General features: G+C 60.2%; 1 long non-coding RNA gene across 1 annotated transcript in view; it reads left to right on the forward strand.

Annotated features, from left to right (window-relative positions):
- The window catches only part of LOC102151465, a 79,699-nt gene extending 61,911 nt beyond the window's left edge, over positions 1 to 17,788 (forward strand). Inside the window, exons 3-4 of the long non-coding RNA XR_005356202.1 lie at positions 16,213 to 16,264; positions 16,841 to 17,788. This is a non-coding gene — a long non-coding RNA (uncharacterized LOC102151465). The remainder of the gene's footprint in view (positions 1 to 16,212; positions 16,265 to 16,840) is intronic.
- The last annotated feature ends 1,305 nt before the right edge of the window (positions 17,789 to 19,093 follow it).

Here is a 19,093-nt window from a genome sequence, read left to right on the forward strand (position 1 = left end):
CTGTCTGCTTGCCTGGCCCATTCCGGGGGACTCTGCCCCAGTGCTGCTCCAGCTCCTGGTGTCCCTGGGACAGCTAACAGCTGGTACGTACCACCTGGCCCCTCCATTTAATAGCTCAGGTTACCTTATTTTGCTTTCTACCCTTTAAAACAGCCTTGTAAATAAGCAAACACTCGGTGCCAAGCACCTTCGGCACTTCGCCAGGCTGGTAAATATTTTAGTAGTGACTTGGTAACAGTTGTGTTCACTTTGATTTCCTCGGAAAGGTTCTTGGTGCTGGGGAGGGGGCCGCGGCTCTGGGAAATGGTTTGCTGGTTATTTATAGTCCGGCTCTGACCATGTGGCCTTTGCTCTAACCCTGTGGATTGTGCTGCGGTATTTTTAAAGCTAGTGTGGCGTTAACCTTACACCCCTCTGCAAGGATGGAGGAACGCTTCTACCCTCCTGAAAGTGACCCATGGAGAAAGAGCTCCTAGGTCTTGGACTTGGGAAACAAGTTCTAGACTCTTCCCCACCAAGAACCTGAATGGTCTGGGAGGCCCCAGGAGATCCGGGCTTGGGTGTGAGTTTGGGGTTGACCCATGCTGCCGTGGTTCGGACTCGGTAAGAACCTCGAGGTCCTGGAGAAAGAGAGCTTTGGGGAAGGAGGTGCGTGAAACCGAGGCCAAGCTGAACCAGGTGGCCACCCGGGATGGCTGGTGCAAAGTGGACTGTGGGAGTAGCCAGGTTGCAGTTTGGGGAAAATGCATCAATTAGACATGTTCTCTAGGCATCTGGTTCTGGAACCATATCGTGGAGGGAAAAAATGGGAGACAGGGCCAAGGAAGGCTGAGGGAGAGAGGGAGCTCCCAGTCTGGTGCCCTGGGGTCTTGACCTCCCAGATGAGGGTACCTGCAAAGGGCAGAGCCTCTCTGCCCGGTGCCAGGAAGCTGGTCTAGCTCTACCCGAACTTGATCATCACAGCTTCCATAGGTCAGGCTGCCATGTCCAGCTGGGCGCGTGCTCCCAGGCTGGACACCAGGGCAAGGGTGAGGCTGGGGGTGGAGGGGTGGCCAGGTAGGTGCCTGGCTTTAGCACACTGCTCAGAGCCACAACCACTTGCTCCTCCTTTGCTTTATGAGAAGATCTGCTGTGCAGGTGGGTTGGCTTTGAAGGGACTCTTAAGTCATGGTGCCAGTGGACCACATGGATGTTCCCCGCCCACCAGTGCCCCACAGGCTGTGCCTGAGAGGGGCTGCGGGACGGACACATGCAAGGTAGGAACAAGGCCTGTCCCCTTTCGCTGAACCAATGGTGGAGAAGAGGCCAAGGGGAAGGTGGGCACTTCCGGCCAGGGCAAAGCCAGCCTCCTGCTCCGGGAGGACCCCTCCTCTCGTTCAGCACTGACAGGTGGGGCCCTCACACCTGGGGCTTACAGTCGGAGCACTGTTCAGCTGACCGGCCAACCTGCTGCCACTCCCCAGCCTCCTGCCCTTCCCCCTTTGGCTCCTGGCGCCATGATGCGCGCCTCCCGTCTGCACCCACGCACACCCTATTGGTGCTTAGCTGCCGTGGGCGCGAGTCAGGTGAGCGGCAGACAGAGTGGCAGACCCAGCTCACCTTCTTCCCCGCGGGACTGGTGCCAGGGCTGTGCTCTTCCCGGAAGGCTTCCAAGCTCCCCCGCATGGCATCCTGTTGAGCCTGTTCCTGGGGTGCGGGGGCAGGCCTTTTGGGGGGAGAGCGTCTGCCCCGTGCTGCCCTGGCGCCAGCTCTTCCTGGAGGCCTATGTTGGAGTTGCCAGAGGCAGCAGCTGGGCCGGGGCAGGTGAGGGGGACGTCTGAGATGGGAGTCAACTGGGATGGAACCACCTTCCCACCACCACCGCGGCTCCACTAGGGACAGCCTCAGTGTCCTGGGCGGGTCCATGTTGGTGCCCACTAGATGGCCGTGGCTTCACTGACCCTCGTGGGACTTGCCCTGCAGGATGCAGACAGAGTCCCTCCCTGTGCCCTCAGCTGTACCCAGCACCCATGGAGGTGCCCAGGGACCCTTGTGGCTCTTTGGCCTGGCTCACCCTGGCTCCCCAACCCCCGTTTCAATGTCCTGGGACACTCAGGGGCGTTCTAGGGAGGAGGCAAGAAGGTAATAGAGGCCTTCTGAGTTTCCAGAATGTTTGAGCTCAAATGATAAGACATCGGCCCTCCAAGCTCCCAAGCCTCCAGTCTCCCCTGGTCCACTGTGTGGGAAAGAAGGGAGCTTAAGTGAATCTTCTCCCTCTTGGCCTTGAGTTTGGAACTGCCTAACACCTGGAATCCTCTTGTCTTTCACCTGGTATCTTGAGCCAAAAAAACAGTCTTTTCCAGTTTCCTCCTGGCCTTTGGAAATAAGGATGCCTGTCGACACCCTAAAGGGTGTCCCTAAAGGACTCCCCCTAAAGGAAAAGGGGGCTTCATGGGCCTACTGATGAGTTTAAGCAGCCCTGAGGAGCCTGGGCTGTGGCAGCTGACCCACCCACCTCAGTGCGGTCACACCGTGGGGGCTGCTGTACAGGCGTCCGCCTAGCCAGAGTGCGTGCCCAGGCACCTTCAGACTCCCTGTGTCATCTCGGGGGAGGGCACCGTGGCCTCTCTCGACAAGTGCTGGGAGAGATACATCTGGAGAAGCAGGAGAAGAGAGTGAGGGGTGGGCACCAAGAGGACCCAAAGGGGTTCCCTCTCCTCCCTCGGGACACTTCCTAGCAGGTGGGAGCAGACGGCAAAAGAGCACCTGGCCGGTGGAGGAAGTGAGGCAGGAAGGTGTGCTGCCTGGGGCCGCCCCGAGCCCATCAGACCCAGCACACCCCGAGCCTCCCTCTCTGGTTGCGGGCCAGTGCCTGAGTGAAGTGCGCCTTAGGAAGGCCAAAGGACTGGCAAAGTCCTGAGGAAGGTCAGCAGCCGCTCTGTGGGACCAGCAGCCAGCAGAGCCTCGCTCTCAGGGGGCCCCCCGACATAGGTCTGGTGGGGAGGGGCCGGGCGGACAGGTAGCCAGTCTGCCCTGCTTCTCCTGGATGCCTACATGGATGAGTCCTGGTTTCGAGCTCCCTGAAAGCTAGGAATGGAGGAGATCCTATGAAAATGATGATATGTGACAATCAGTCACAGCAATTAGTGTTTTGGTTAACAGGCCTTTTTTGTTTTCTCTCACCCAGACAGAATGTCACAAATAAATCCTCTCCTGCATTTGCATATTAATTGGATCGGAGACGTCAAGCATCTTTCATTAAAGAAAATGATCTGCATATTTGGAGACATAAAATAGTTATTTTGATGGGTTTTTTTTCCCTAAGATCAGGGGGTGGGGGAGGTAGGTGATGGGTGCAGTAGAAATTGAGGTAGAGTGAAGGCAAAGCCAGCCCCTCTGTCTGAGTTAACCCTATGCAGTCTGGAGTCCATGGGCCAAGCTTGGGCAGAAGATCATTAATATGTAAATAAATCCAGGAGCACAGGGGCCCCAAAGCATCTAGGGGTTGCCCAGGACCTGGCTTGGCCCCCGTGCGGAATGGACCCCGACCAGAGACATGGGCGAGAAGGCAGGGTGCAGGCCTGACTGCTGTCCTGGGTGCATTTCCCAGGGTAGGGAGTAGTGGGCACGGGGACTGGTTTGGTGCCCACCTGGGTCTTGGGGCTCTGGGCTTCTCTGTCCCCCGACCTTGACCTCTGAGTCAGCCTACTCCTCCAGCCTCCTGCTCTTCCTTTCTCCTTGGCTCACCCCCCTGCACCCCCTTTCTGCATACTGTCTGGCCTTGGGCTTCCCTGCGCCCGCCATCCTCCCTGTCCCCACATGGAAAGTTTTCTGGGGGCAGTAGGAGCAGAGCCTGGAGTCATTATCACAAGTACTCGAAATAACCCAGAAAGCTGCTGGCCCCATATTAGGGCATGAGTTCCCGAGAAAGCTGAGTGAATGTAGTTTTTGATAGGCAGATGGGGCTGCAGAAAGTCCTCGTGCTTCCCCCCCTCCTGCCCGCACGGCTAGGCCCCTGCGGGCCGCTCATGCCGGGTGCTGGGCAGGCACCAGGGACAGCTTCCTCTAGACATTTCAGAGCACCCCCAGGCTCTTCGAGGAGCACAGCAGTGAGGCCGGTCAGCAACATCTTATTTGCTCCCCAGCCTCCCTGCCCTCACTGGGCCTAAAGCCACAATCCCTTGTGCCTTATCCTGGCTAGGTGTTTAGGTGATGATGATGATGATGATGATGATGATGACGACGACAGGGATGACTGCCATCACTTTTTGCACATGGGAAATGTGCAGACCCTTGGCTAAAGCTTGGCGTTCATTGTCTTCCTGAATCCTCACCGCCGCCCTCTGAGATAGGGACTATTAGCCCGTGCATCTGATAGATAAGGACACTTGATCTCAGAGAGGCCAGATAAGGTACCCATTGGTGCCATCAGGGTTCAGAAGTTGCAGCCACAGCCGCGTGCTCTTCACGCAAGGCTGTGGGGCCTCTGGGCAGTGGGGACCAGTGGGGTCTGGCTCCTGCTTTCATGGCAGCCGACTGTAATTTCCGTGTACGAAATCAGAGGACGTGGGCTGAGATTCTCAGCACTGTGGCCTCCTCCCACCCCGCCAAGAAAGCCCTGCCCGTGTTCACAAGGTTTTGCAGGCAGCTGACTCCAGTGGGTTCTGTGGGCCCCTGAGCCAGAGGGGTCTGTTTCAGGCCCACCCATGCTCCTGGGGTGTGGTTTAGCTTAGAACTGTGAAGTGCCCGCTTCGCACACCCTGCTGGTCCTTGCCGCCGGTGCCCTGGGCTCTTGGACTCCCGGGATCGGGCTGCCCCGGGGGCGTGGCCAGCTCCCTGCTTGAGCTGTGAAGCCGCGCACCTGTGCAGCTCACCTCACCTCGAAAGGTGGGCCAGCCTCTCCTTGTGCCCCGCAGTGGGTCCGAGCATCCCGTGGAAGCCTGTCGGGGTAGTGTTGCCTGTCCCATGGTGCTGCTTCTCGGGGACCGCGTCCCATAAGCACCCAGATCCTGAATATTCGGGGTGTGAGGCCCTGGGCCATTGTCTTAAACTTCAGGGTTCTTTCCTTTGGCCACCTTCACCCACTAGTGGCAGTGCTTGGACTGGAATTCTGCTCCTGGGTCTAAGGGGGAAGGCGGGGACGTATGGTAGAAAGAATCAGGGCTTTTCATTCAGAATGAAACTGTTTGGACTCTGGCCTGGCTTTTCTCATGAACTGATGAACTGTGCTCCTTGGGCAGGATTTCTTCCCCTGGACATGGGCTCGTCTACGTTGAGCGCCCAGTCACAGGCCTGCAATACAAGAGGCCCCCACAAATGCCGGCTGGTGGGGGGGCATGTGCTCAGGTCTATTGCCTGGTCCCCAGTGGGCCAGGGCCCTGGAAGGGCCTCCAGGGCTGAGCGGTGGAAGTGATGAGCTCCCACAGGGCCTGGCAGCTTTGCCCAGCTTGTTCATTTTCCTCTCTGGCCCTCAGCCACTTGGTCAGCATGTGCCCTGGCAGGCCAGGTGGGGGTGCCTAGTGGTCCTCCAATTTGGGGTTCTTGGAGAAGGAGCCTTGGGTGCCCTCCTTGAGGAGCCTGTGGACAGGCCGGGTGTTTTATGGAGTCTGGGGGAGTCCTGCAGCAGCGGTATCTGTTAAATGCCAAGAAGCCAAGTTGGTTTAATATGATTGTAGCTGCTGCTTTGATAAATCAAAATAATTAAAAATAATAAATTTGATTCCTCAACCAACAGGCTGTGTGTGGGCGCAGGGCCTGGGCTGCCGAGCTAGGGCCGGGGAGGTGGGAGGGGGCCCCGGGACACGGGAAGGCCTGTCTTTGTGGGATCATAAATGAGGAGGTGGACGTGAGCTTGGCAAATCAATTAGGGGAAGAGGGGCTCTCGCTCCGCAGACCTGTTGGCCAGCCTGGGCTGGAGCCCCCGCTGGGCCTGCCCCTGGCTCTGTGGCCTCCGGCCACCCTCGGTTTCCTCATCTGTCCACTCACCTCATGGGGCTGTGTGAGGAGTCAACCTCATGTGAAAGCCCGTCAGCCCCGTGTTGAGTGGGCCCCAGCAGCCCCACTTGGTCTTCCTTTTACCCCCTTTGGCAGTGCTATGGCTGGGGCAGCCCTCAGGTACTGCTGTGGCCGAGGTGACTGGACGTGTCCACAGCAACTGAGTAACTTTGCTGGTCCAGCAGTCCGCCAGGAGCTCTTCCTCCAGCTGCCGGCTGTTGTCCTAACACAGGATTGTTCTGTTTATGAGGACATCCCCTGTTGTGGGACGTTTCTATTGATAGCTTCCTCCTGCTTCCAGAGTTGGGGCAGGAAGTGCATGCCACTCCCTGTGGCCCGGGGTCCCTGGTCTGGGAGCCGGCAGCTCTGACGTGGGTGGGTGGGTGGGAGTTGGAGAGGGCAGCTGGCCCCTGGGCTTCCCCCGTCTCCTCTCCCCTGCCCCCTCTCCGCTGCCCCCTCCACATCCTCAGGGGCTGTGTTTGGCGTCCCATCCAGAAGAGCCTGAGCGGCTGGAAATCTCAACTGAGCGGAGGGGGCAGGAGCTGGTGGGGTGGGAGGGACAGGGTGTCTGTCTCTTTAAATGCACTTTGTGTCAGTGTGATAAGGAATTTGATGGCTTTATCAGAAATACCAAAGCTTTATTTAGCAGGGTGAGGCTCACACCACTCAGCTCCACACAATCTGCTGATAAATTGCAAAAAAGAAAAAACCCAACATCTCACCAACACCCAGCACAGCAAGGAGAGAAGGCGAGGCAAGCGGAAGGGCAGAGAAGCCAACTGGGACGTTTTGGGGGTTGTGGAGTTGCGGGGGGTGAGGGTGGTGACCGGTGCGCGGGAGCCGCAGGGGCCTTGCTGAAGGTGCCGACGGGCAGGCGGTCTCCCATCCTCCACTGGTGGCCTTTGTAGATTTTTCTGGTTTTCGGCAAAAAAATACAATAAATACCTTCATTCTTCCAGGTGAAAGAGACCTTTCGTTCTCCTTGGCTGCTTTGATCTGCGGCCCCCGGCCCTCGGGCCCCCAGCCCACCTCAGTGTCTGGGCGAATCCTCCAGGCCAGTCCGCTGGCTGAGCTGCTGAGGGCAGGGCCCACCGCGACGGGGGAATGCGAGACGGGAGAATGCGAGACGGGCTGTCAGACACAGGAGCTGCCACTCAGAGAACGGGGATCCCCTCCGCCAAGCATAGCGTGGCCGAGGAAGCAGGGACAGGAGGGCTGTGACCCCGTGACTCTGTGCCCGGGGCGCAGGAGGAAGCGGGAGGCCGCGTTCCAGGACTTTCCAAGCTATCTGCCAGTTGGTGGCTCTGGGGGAGCCCCTGTCCTGGCCGCTCTAGACCCTGTAGCTCCTAGAGGAGCCGTCGAGGGGCGCACGGCACTTCCACGTCTGTGGCTTCCTCCTCAGGCCTTGTCTCCGCACCCCGTCTGTTTGTTGTCGCCTCTTTCTCTTGGGGCCTCCCCTCATCTGGCTTTCTGAGCAGCAGCACCCCGTGTTCCTGCCCAGTGACCCTGTTCCTCCTTTGCCTTCTGCTCCCCGTGAACCTTTTGATGTGACCAGACCGAATTTAAGCCACAGGTCCCCGCAACGCCTTTGTGCATGAGCTGTGAAGGCTTAGCCTCTTCCGGCTTCTTCCAGAGACTGCCGTGGAAAAGGAGGCACGGCTGTTCCTGCGGCTTCCTGGGGCTGTCCTCCGCCCCGCCACACGGGGCTGCCTCTAGCCCAGCTCCCCAGCCCCCGGGCCCCTCACCCCTTTCTCGGGGTGGTTACCACAGGCCGGGGCCAGAGCTGCTGCCACTACTTTGCTCTACCCAGGGTCCCCCCCACCCCGGTATCTCATGGGGTTGGTTGAAGAAGGGACGTCTCCGCCCACACGGTGGTCCCCAAACAGGGCTACAGGGCCCACGAGCTGACCCGTCAAACAGGGTGGAGGCTGGGCGAGGCCAGAGGATGCCTCAGGGGCAGCTACAGGGAACCCAGAGTCAGGAGAACAGCTGTGCACCCAGCACCCTGTCCCTGGAGCCGAGGAGCACTGAGTGTCTGTGCTCCCTGGAGGCGGTGACCCGGAGGGAGCCCAGCAGGCCCAGGCCGGGCGGTGTCCTGGGAGTTCCTGGGCTTTAGCTGCGGAGCCCCAGGATTAGCCCAACGGGCAGGCCAGGCGGAGAGGGGCAGGGCGGGCGGAGGGGCCGGCCCGGCTGGGGGGGGGGGGGGACAGGAGCTCCGGGAGGGGCGGGGGGGGGGGGGGCTGCGGAGAGGCCGCGGCCCAGACAGACAGGAGGAGTAAGTGGAAGTGACAGGGTCAGGCCAGACCTTTGTCCTCCAGCCTGATTAGAGAGTCTGCCCTGGATTTCTGGAACTTTGGGATGTTGTCGGACAAACTGGAGCTTAATTCTGTCAGGGCGCTGGGGAGATTAGAATTGACGTCCTGGGAGCACATTCCTGGCCGGGCACAGATCCAGCCCCGCTGGGAAACCCTGGGAGCACGGCTGCCAGTGTGGGGTGCCAGTGTGGGGGAGTGCCGGTGTGGGGTACTGATGTGGGGGTGCCGGTGTGGGGTGCCTGGCGTCGGGGGGGCTCCGGCGTGGGGGTGCCCGGCATGGGGGGTGCTGACATGGGGGTGCCGGCATGGGGCTGCCTGGCGTGGGAGTGTCTGACATGGGGGGCCACTGTTGTGGGGGTGTGCCCGGCGTGGGGGTGTGCCCAGCATGGGGGTGGTGCCTGCAGGCCCTGGGCCACTGCAGCCTCGCAGGCTACAGCCAAGCCTCAGGGGCCCGGGCTGTGCAGAGCCCCTCCGAGTCGGAGCCTGGCTCAGTGCCTCTGTCTCCGGCGCCGCCTCGCTAAGAGAGCTTGTGTTGGTTGAAGCTGTTTTCTCACCTGTGAGAGGGGGCAGGTCTGCCTTCTGGACCCACCGAACTCACCTGCCCTTTGATGTCCGTGGCATAACCCTGGAAAGCGGGGAGGAAGGGGTCAGGCTTCCCTCGCCCAGCTGCCCAGCCCGGGGCGCCCTGCAGGAGCCCGCCGCACACCCGGGGCGCCCCGCAGCCGCACCGTCAGCTGTGGGCAGCCCGCAGCCAGCCTGAGCCCCGCGTGCCTCAGCTCCCAGGAAAGGCCCCGCGCAAACCCAGTGGGCCCGAGCGAGGGATGCGGGCCTGCCCTCCAGCAGCATCCGGTCCAGAAGGGCCCCGCGCAGACCTAAAGCTGGGGTCAGGGGACCGGCGTGGGGACCCAGCACCTTAGCCCCAAAGCAGGCTGTTTGTGGAAGCACACGGTACCCCTCCCCGCTACCCTCCCGAGTCTAATGACTTCTAAATATTGGTAAATATTTTGGCTAATGTAGGCTCTCATGGCAGAGAGCAGAGCCGTCTGCAGTTCAGGACCTACAAATTATTTATTAAAGATCTGAGATGCGGCGCAATTATGTGGAAAGAACCCCCAAAATTAAATAAATAAGTAACAAAATAAATAAATAACAGCCACACTGGCCGCTTGCAGGCTTGGGGAGCTGCATACATGATTGCCGCCTTGATGAACTCCCCCCGGATGTAATGAGCTGATTTTCTGCTGTTAATATTGCATCTGCTGATGAAGGATTCGTTAGGATAATGGAACGAAGCTAAAATATAAATGACTCCCTGTCAAGAAGCAGCTTTTGTTTGTTGATCTCCTGACAGTTCCCGGGCCAAGGCAGGGGTTTCTGTGTGCACACGCATTCCGGATGCGGGCAGGAGGCCGGGGAGGGGGCTCGGGGCTGCCCCCAGGGCCTGGCTCTCCCGGTCCCCTGGCTTTCCCCGCCAGGTGGGACTCCGCAGTGCGGGGGGACGTCCTTGGTGCAGGCCCTCTTTCCCCCGCCGGAGGGTGGCTTGTTGCACCGAGTGGCTGGGCAGCAGCACAAGGTACCTGGGGAGCCTGGCGCAAACAACGGGATCCACACGCCAGGGGCACGGTAGCCTCGGGAGATTCAGGGGCTGAGGCTCCGGGGCGGCATGTGTGAAGGGACCCCATTCCGGGCCATCACGGAGTGCGCCTCATGGAGGCCTGAGAATTCTTGGGCTGTGTGCACGTCGCCGTCCAGGAGCGCGGGCCCGCGTAAGGCTGTGGTGCGTCCCCTGCCGCCCCTGGCGTCTCTGACCCTGCGCTGGGTGCCGTGGGGAGTATCTGCCTCCAGCCTCGAGCTGCCGGGCTTCTCTGGCTGTCCCGTTCTGCCTTGTTGCGGCAAAATGCACGTCAGATAAAACTTAGCTTCGCCCCCAGCTTACACTGCGCAGTCCGACAGCATGGAGTCCCTTCTCGGTGCTGCGCAGCCATCACCAACTCCAGTTCCAGAAATGTTTCATCACCGCAGACGGAAACTCTGTACCCGCCAGCAGCCACCACCCGGTCCCCCTGCCCCTACCCTGCTCTCTCCCTGGACTCGCCCGTCCTGGACATTCCGTGTGTGCAGAATCACGCAGCATGTGATCCTTGCGTCTCGCTTCTCTCACTTAGCGTGTTCTCAGGTGCGTGCCTGCTGTACTGTGTATGAGAACTTCGTTCTGTCCTGCGGCTCTGCCACTGCACGCGGCTTCTCCCTCACCCACCGACGGACATTTGGGTTGTGGTCACCTTTCAGCTGTCATGAAGAGCACCTATGAACACCTGTGTCCAAGTGTTTATTTGGGTCTATTTTCTATTCTCTTGGGCAGACAGCTGGATCTTCCCCCAGCTTCTTTTGTTTTTTTTAAGGATTTTATTTATTCCTGAGAGACACACAGAGAGAGGCAGAGACACAGGCAGAGGGAGAAGCAGGCTCCATGCGGGGAGCCCGACGCGGGACTCGATCCCGGGACCCTGGGGTCACGCCCTGGGCGGAAGGCAGATACTCCACCCCTGAGCCCCCCAGGCCTCCCACCACCCAGCTTCTTAGAGGCAGGGAGCCTGGAAGTTAGCAACAGGACATGGATACTGAGCACTTACTCTGTGCCGACCACAGTGCCTGTGCATTCTTTCAGCGAACCTTTCCGACAGCCGTGAGAACGGAAGCTGCGTGGGGACTGCCTGTGGTTTCCCACAGTTCTCTAGGCCAAGGACAGTATCCAGCACTTAGTAGATACTCAAGAAATACTTACTGAACCACTGCCTTTGGGGCAGGGACTTCTGCTCCTTCTGTCCCATTAGAGAAGCTGAGTCCTGGACAAGGTGAAGCGTCTGCCTGCCAGATCCCGGGGTGATAAGTGGCAGAGGCAGGATTGCAGCCCCTGCCCTTCTCCCGTGGGCCATACGCTTCATCCGCTCACATCCAGCACCATGCCAGGCGCACAGCATGTGCTCAGTGGCGACCTACGGCTCCTGTGGAGCAGGGACAGAGAGAGGTCTAGGGTTGGTTTACCTGGTGGGGGGCATCTGTTTGGCAGAATGTGCCCATCTGCCCAAGGAGGCACTGCCTTGGCCACATCGAGCACCGAGCTGATGAAGCGGGAAGGAGCCTGCCAAGCGCACCTCCCGGCACCCCAAAGAAACCTCCTTGCTGACGGCCAGAATTGCCCCTGGCCTTGACCTTCAGGGTTCTCGGAGTGGAGGAGAGCAAGCCCAGCCCCAGCCCGGGTCCCTCCCACCAGGAGAGGATGGGTCCCAGCAGGACGGTGTCGGGCACCTGCGCTGGGTGGCCAGGCGGGGCCTCTGGGAAGTGGGAGCGTTTCTTCCCCTGCCCCGTGAGGTCTTGGTGGGGGGTGGGGGTGGCTCCTGTCCTAGAAGCCTGAGCGCAAGGCCTGGCCGCCCAGCATAGGCCAGGCCCCGGCCCGGCAGGGCTGGGTTTCTGAGGCGGGAGAAAGGAGGGGGCAGCTGGGCAGGGGGGCTCGCAGGGCAGCATGTGGCACAGGCTGGGCGGGAGTGCCTCAGGCCCAGCGGGCAGGCGTCAGTGACTGCATCCCTGCGTTTAGACTCACATGTTGATTAAAAACACTTCCTGATCCGAGACTTGACAGAACAAGGTGGGAAACCCCTTTCCCGCCCTCCGACTGCTGGACCCTCTCTCCCTGCTGACCTTGTATGGATTTTTCAGGAATCTGGCCAAATTCCAGCCCAGACTGCGTTTGGAAACATCCCAGAGCCAACCACAAAATCCCTGCCCGCTGGCTGCCTTGGGGTGCAGGGTTCCTGTCCCGCAAGAGGGGCCAGGCCCCTGCTGCACTGTGCGGAGCCCTGGGACCCCTCTTGGTCCCACTCACCACTGTGTAAAGTTTCGGGCTTCCTTTGACCTTTCCGTTTGGCCTGGTTACGCTGCGGGTGTCACACTGACACGCATCCCGCGCATCCCGCGTGTTTGCCGAGGTAACTGCTCAGTCCCTTCTCGCAGGCCCTTCTTTCTTTTCTCCCCTCTGCCCCTCCCTCCCTCCTTCTCTCTCCCTCCCTCCCTCACTCCCTCCTTCTCTCTCTCTCTTTCACTCTTTTAACATGGTTTTCCTAAAAAGTTTTTTAATCAATCAAATTTGAGGCAGAAAATAGGTTTTGTCACGCCTGGTCCCGGGGTGGTGTGGCTCTCACTCAGGCTCCTGACAGCTCCTCAATGCAGGAAGGAGGCCAAACAGAATATTTCTCGGGGAAAGTGCCCGTTTCCATGACATTGCCCCTTGTTGTCTGTGCTGCTCTCCTCCTCAAGCTGCCGCTGACATGGCCTCAGCTCCTGTGAAAGGGCCGTGGAGAGGGTGTGTGTGTGTGTGTGTGTGTGTGTGTGTGTGTGTGGATGGGGGAGGGGGCCAGGGCAGCTGGGGGGGTAGAGGGGCGGCCGACAGCTGCCCTGAGCCTCCGTGGCCTGAGAGGGCTGGGGCGCAGGTAGGGGCTGCAGGGACAGGGAGCCTGGCCTGGTGCTGCATAATCAGCTGAGCCTCATAAATATGGGGCTGGGGAGCCGTGGGGGAGACACTGCGAAGCCAAGTCGGGGATAGTCGGTGGCTCCAGCCAGAGGGGACCGCAGCCGGGTGAGGCCTCTCCGTCCCGGTACACGGGTCACAGCAGCTCCTTCAGCCTCCCCTCTGCCCCTGCACCCCCTCACCAGGGCAGCCCCGCTGCTCCTCCTCCTCCTCCTCCTCCTCCTCCTCCTCCCTGGCTCTGGCCTCCCTCCCTCCTTCCTACCAGGCCAGCGCTCCTTGAGCCTGGAGGAGCCTCCAGCACCCCACTCCCCAGCCCACTGCATCCCTACCCAGAGCTCCCCGCTGGCCCTCGGGGTCTCCCCTCTTCCTCCTCCCCACCTCAAATGTTCACCTTCTCTTCTCTCTTCTACTCTTCTCACTCTCTTTTATAATTAATGATTAGTTTTAATTGGTTTGCTTAGGCAGCCTGACAGCAAATTAACAGAAGCCAGCCCAGGGCTGCCAGGCTGGGGGAGAGACCACTGCACTCCAGCATGGCCAGGCGAAGGCGGGCCAGGCTGCGCGGGGCCCCGGGCGGCTGTGCTCCAGAAGGACAGCCCGTACAGCAAGGGCAGGCCGCACCTGGTGGGTGCAGCGACCAATGGGAGGAAGGCAACAGGACCTTGGTACACGAGGCTCAGGGTTGGCAGCTCTCCGTGCACTTCTGCTCTCCTCCGCCTCACACCCCCTGTGTTCTCATTCACATGGGACATCATCCACATCATCGAAATTAGGGCCAGGGGCTCGGCCTTCAGACTGGGGCAGGGCTGGCTTGATCGCGAGCCCGCCCATCCTCACTCACGCCCTGGGCCAACAGGGTTAGCAGCTTGATGCCTCTGGGGCCAAGCTGCTGCTTTTCATGTGGACATGCTCCCTCCGGTCAGCGGCCCGTTGGCCTGGTCAGCTCAGCCGCCTGCCTGCGGTCCAGAAGCCCGAGGGCCACCTTCTGTGTCTGACTTGTCGTGTGCCTTGGCACAGACCTCAGCCTTTTGGTCCTCACTTGTCCAGTCAGAGTGCTTAGGATAAGGACCGTCGGATGGGTGCATGGCCAGTGGGGCGGTGGATGCACAGCCGGCAGAGAATCCGGTGTGTTGGCTGAGATCCCGGACACATTACTCCTCTTTTTTCGCCAAATGTAGGGGCTCCTGCTCTCTGTGCTTTCCTGCTCTGTACCTGTCCCCTGGCCTTGCAGGATCCCTTCCGAAGCCCCACAGCTTTTCTGGTCCTCCACGGGGACCTGGGGGTGCCCGGCCACTAGGTCACACGGGTCAGACCAGAGGTTAGGGACAGCCAGGGCAGAGACCAGAGAGGATGCCCGGGGCAGGGGCAGGGGTGAAGCTAAACTTCTCAGGGTCCCACTGGGCCTCCGGAGTGCACCTAGCTGATGTCCCTGCTCCTGTCTGCCCTGAGAGGCCCCCAACGGCCAGCATCCCCGCCCCTCCCCCTCCCTCCTCCACCCGGGCCAACTCCCGCAAAGTTTCCTGCGATTGTTGTGTGCGATCGGATCTGCAAGTTGCTCTCTAAGCTTCTTGTCACATTTTGACTTAATGAAGTGCAACTGCTGAGGGATTTGGGTTCAGCGCTCCGGCCTCCCTCGCTCCCTTGTTGTCAGAAAACAGGGGCGGTTGGGGACGGCAGCACCGTGCAGCAAGTCGTTATCATTCCGGTCAGTCTGTTTAACACAAAATTAAACAAAGAACTAATTAGTGCCTCATGAATTAATAAATGCACAGTTGCAGGGGAGGATGGGAGGGGAGAAAAAGGTGGTGGAAGGGAGATACTGGAGTTATGGGGTTGGGGGGCTTTGGGGGTTCAAGAGAGGCTGCCCAGAGCGCCCAGAGAGATGTCATGCTGTGAGCTTGGGACGGATGCACAGCCGGGTTCTGACAGCCAGGCCTGCCCAGCGCCTCTCAGCGGAGGCCTGGCTCTCCAGCCCCTGCCCTGCGGCCCCGCCCTGCCTGGCCTCTGTGTCCCCCCGCTCCCCTCTCTGGCCTCTTCCCCTTTCTGCTCTCACCAGCCTCCCCCTTCCTCTCTACTGCCCCCCATCACTGTCCTCCCAGCCGTCTGCAGGCCCCTGCTCTCATCCTCTGGGTCAGGGGGGTGCAGGAGGCCCAGGGGGCCAGCCTCTCCGGCTGCCCAGCGCCCTCCCCCTGCAGAGCCCTGTGCCTGGCAGGGTGGGCTCTGCTCGGGCAGGCACCTCTGCCCAGGCAGCCTAGCAAAGGCCGCAAAAGCTGGCAGGAGACCCAGCCCTCCTTAGGAGGACTTGTCAAGTACAATTAGCATTATCTGTCTAAATATGTCCTGGGAAAGAGAGGGCGGGCGGCAGGACTGGGTGGCATTCCCGGAGCCCCGTACAAGGTCACCTCACCTCTTGCAATCCCCCCAATCTGATTTGGGGATTACACAGCCTAAGGAAATTGGTGTTATTCCTCTTGCATCATTGATAAGCCACAAATGAAGGAGTGGGGAGGAAAAAATGTAATAAACAGAAAATCCTCCCCGAATGTGGGTAGGGTTCTGAGGCCCCTGCGGGGGTGTGTGTGGGGGGGCGTGGGGGCGTGGAGGAGGGCTGGGGGGCCGTGGAGGAGGGGTGGGGGGCCAAGGGCTCCTTGGATTTTCTATCTACATCAGGAGTCTGTCTCATTTGAACCTGGCTCCCCAAACCCCAGCTTTGGGCAGGAGGGTCTGAGCCCAGAGAGCTGGGCTGAGTTATATGTTGGCTAAAGACCCTCTGTGTTGTTGGACCGTGTCCCTTTCCCTGTGTGGGCCCCCAGCGTGGCTTGTGTGTCACTGGTAGGACCTCAGGGTACGTGGTGCTGTCCTAGCCTGATCCTGGGAGGTGAGGCTTCTCGGTGCCGTGGCCCCTGGTCCACCCTTGCCCCTCTGTCACCCCCTTACTGTAGTGAACAGCTTGGCATCTGTCATTTTTATGACGGGGTGGGGGGAAAGCCCCAGGGGCTGGGGAAGAGAGTGGCGGGACGGGCGCCGCTGTATCCTGCGGTCCCCAGGCCCCTCGGTTTAGCCACGGCATCCCTCCACCCACAGACTCCTGTTTCCGCCTCTGCAGAGATGTGTGCAGTAGGGTCTGACTGTTCTCTCTTCGGTTAGGGGTGTCCCGAGGACCCTGTATACCCCCTGTCGGCTCCTCCTGCTTTCTGAATATTTTTAGGTTTTGGTTGGCATATACTTCAATGAGCCAAAATCCATCTTGACCCCCTTCCTTTGGTCCTGGAGCATCAGCCCCTTGGCCCATAGGTGGCAGGGAGCCCTGGGCACGTAGCAGGGTGGAGGGCAGGCACCGTGTTGCTGTGGGCATCCTGCCTTGAAAGACTAACGGGGTTCCTCTCTCTCCCTCCCCAGGATGAAGTAACGCCCCTACTCTGAGAGAGGAGCCTCTAGGACCCACGACGAGGTAAGGCCTGAGAGCCCTCCCTGGTCCTGTGTCTTCCCTGCACTGGTGGCCTGGTACAGGTGTTGCTCTGGGCTGGGTCCAGCCATGCAGAGCACCCGGGGGGGATTGGGAAGACGGAGCCCAGGCATTGGAGCTACCCTGCCCATTTGAACCCAGCCAGAAAAGATGGCGCCAGTAGGAATGTCTCACATTGGCTCTTAGGCTGGATGGGGTGCGGACGCATGGCTTGTGGACCGTGGGCATGGAATGTGTCCGAGGGCATGTGGGCAGAAGCACCCCTGGTGCCAGGGTTCGCCGCCCCTCCAGACCGTCCCCAGCGCTCCGTGGCGCTGTCCGCCCGCTGTGGCAGCCGCTGCTGGCGGTCCCTGGAAGCTTTGCTCGTCACTCCTGGGGAGCCTTGTGGACTTGGAAGCCCTAGGACAGCAGCCTGGCCTCTGTCCTTGGAGCTGCCCGTCCCCAGTGGCCTCCTCCCCCCATGAGTGGCTGGTAGGGAGGAGGCCTCGGGCCATGCGCCCGGATCAGCCCGGGCTTCCCCACGCTGGCTGGGCCTTCACAGGCTGTCTCTGTCCCCAAAAGGCTTGAGGAACCTCAGGGCCACCGGGCCTCGGCCCCAGGCAGCGCGGTGTCAGAGGTGACCGGTGGAACGCCAGTGTTATGTAAATAGCGGGACCTGCCCGGCGGGCAAGCTGGCTGGCTGAAGCCATCCATCATCCCAGCTCGGCGGGGCGGGGGACAGACACGGCACCGTGCGCCTGACTCCAAACCTGTTTGTTTTCCCTTTGTCTCACGCGGTTCGGGCCTGGCTGTGACCGGCTCCGGGTTTTGTCCTGCCGGCCCCCTCCCCCGGGAGGACGGGGGGAAGGGAGGAGATTCGCGGCTCCCACCGCGGCATCCCTTTGGGACTTCAAAGGCTCCCCCAGCATTGTCTGTGCCTGCGGGCAGTGGCCCTGAAAACGTGATCAGAGGCGGCCAGTGTAGGGCAGGCCCGGCCCGCGCCCTGCGCTCTCGCTGGGGCCCGTAGATTCCTCCCTTTGCCGCCAGCTCCACCCTGGTTACAGCTCCGCTCCCCGGGCCTCTGTCCTTGCCTTCCTCTCCCCTGGCGTCCCTTCTGGCCCGCCTGGCCCACTGCTGCCCATCCCATCCCCTTGGCGTCGGCGGCAGGACACCTCTGGGTGGCGTTGAGAGCCCTAGGACGCGGAGAGCTCCGGGTCAGCCCCGCCGGCCCCTTCGTATCCTCATGAGGATTGCACGCCAAGTGAAGGGCTTCCAGGCAGGCTAGGTGCTGGGCCAGTTCCTGGACAGGGGCTGCCCGTACCAGCGCTTGTTCTCTTTTTTTTATCCATCCTCTGCTGGTAACAAGAGCCTCTGCCCAGCCCTCCCTCCGCTTCTTGGCAAGGTCCAGATTGGACACTCTGTCCCCAGGCGGCAGGACGGCATCCTGGGTATTCAAAGTCAGCCCTAGGTGCTTCCGTTCTCTGGAAGCCCACTGCCTATTTTTGTAAATAAAGTTTTATTGGAACATCACCCTGCCCGCTCATTTGCATATCGGTCCTGACTACTTCTTACTCTACAGGGGCAGAGCGGAGTAGCAACAACAGAGGACGCAGGCCGCAAAGACTAAATATTTACTCTCAAACCCTTTAGAGGAAGAGAGCCTCCTGACCTCTGCTCTATTTTTTTAAGTGGCAAAACGTTAACATGAAAATTACCATTGTGGCCAATTTTAAGTGTAGAGTTTCCCGGCACTAAGTAGGTGCACAGCATTGCCTGTCATGCTGCGTTGGGGGCTCCGGCAGGGGTGGGAGTCAATCCCCGGGGGCCGTGGGCGGCTTGCAGACCGGGTCTGTGAGGGGCCATGCCCTCTCTCTGCCCTCCTCAGGGCCCTGTCCTCTGCAGGTCCCACCCACCTAGAAGTCCAGGCTTGTCTTCGACAGCCACCATTTCCTGAGAGCTTGGCATCCCACCCCAGGAACCCTGCGTAGCCTTCAGCCTTTTCTAAGCTCTTTTTCTCTTCGGTAAAGTGAGCAGAATAGCTGCTTCTTCTTCTTCTTTTTATTTTTTTATTTTAAAATTTATTTAGAGAGCATGTCTTTGGGGAAAGGGGCAGGGGGAGGGGCTGAGCGCAGAGGGAGAGAGAATCTCAAGCAGACTCCCCGCTGAGTGCAGAGCGCAGCACGAGGCTGGAGCTCAGGACGCTGAGATCAGGACCCAGCAGAAATCAAGAGTCGGACGCTCACCGACTGAGCCTCCCAGGCGCCCCCAGAATAGCTACTTTTGCAGACCAGTGAGTCAGTGTGGTCAGAGGTGCCTGGCTTGGGGCCTGATGGGTCGGAAGAACTCACATTCACTCCTTCCCTCACAGCGTTTCACCTCCCAGAGCCCTGGCCGTCCCTGGGCAGGTTCCAAGGGGTTCCCCACCCCTGCCCAGGGCCCTGAGAGTCTCACTTCATAGGGAAGGTGAGTGCCCTCACTCCAGTGGGCACCATGGAAGGAATTGCCCCACAGGTAGCGGGCTGAGGACATTGGGGTTCTCTGCTACAGGGCTCTGGGAGGTCCATAAGTTCTCTGGGTCCCTCTCTCTCATCCTCCATAAACGGCTGTCCTGCACATGCTGCGTGCCTCCCGGGCTGTTGCAGGCAGTAACTAGGTGCTCGGGGAGAGCTGTGAAGGTCGCGTTCAGGGGTGCTGCTGGGAGTGAAGCAGGCCATGGGAAGAATTTGAGTTAGAACCCAGGCCCCTTCTGGGAGAGGTGGGACTAGGCTGCAGTGGCAGTGGAGAAGGCCCCGGAGGTTACATGCTGGGCACTTGTTCCATTCACAGGCAGGGCCC

This window comes from Canis lupus, chromosome 2 (genome assembly GCF_011100685.1).
Source record: "Canis lupus familiaris isolate Mischka breed German Shepherd chromosome 2, alternate assembly UU_Cfam_GSD_1.0, whole genome shotgun sequence".
NCBI lineage: Eukaryota > Metazoa > Chordata > Mammalia > Carnivora > Canidae > Canis > Canis lupus.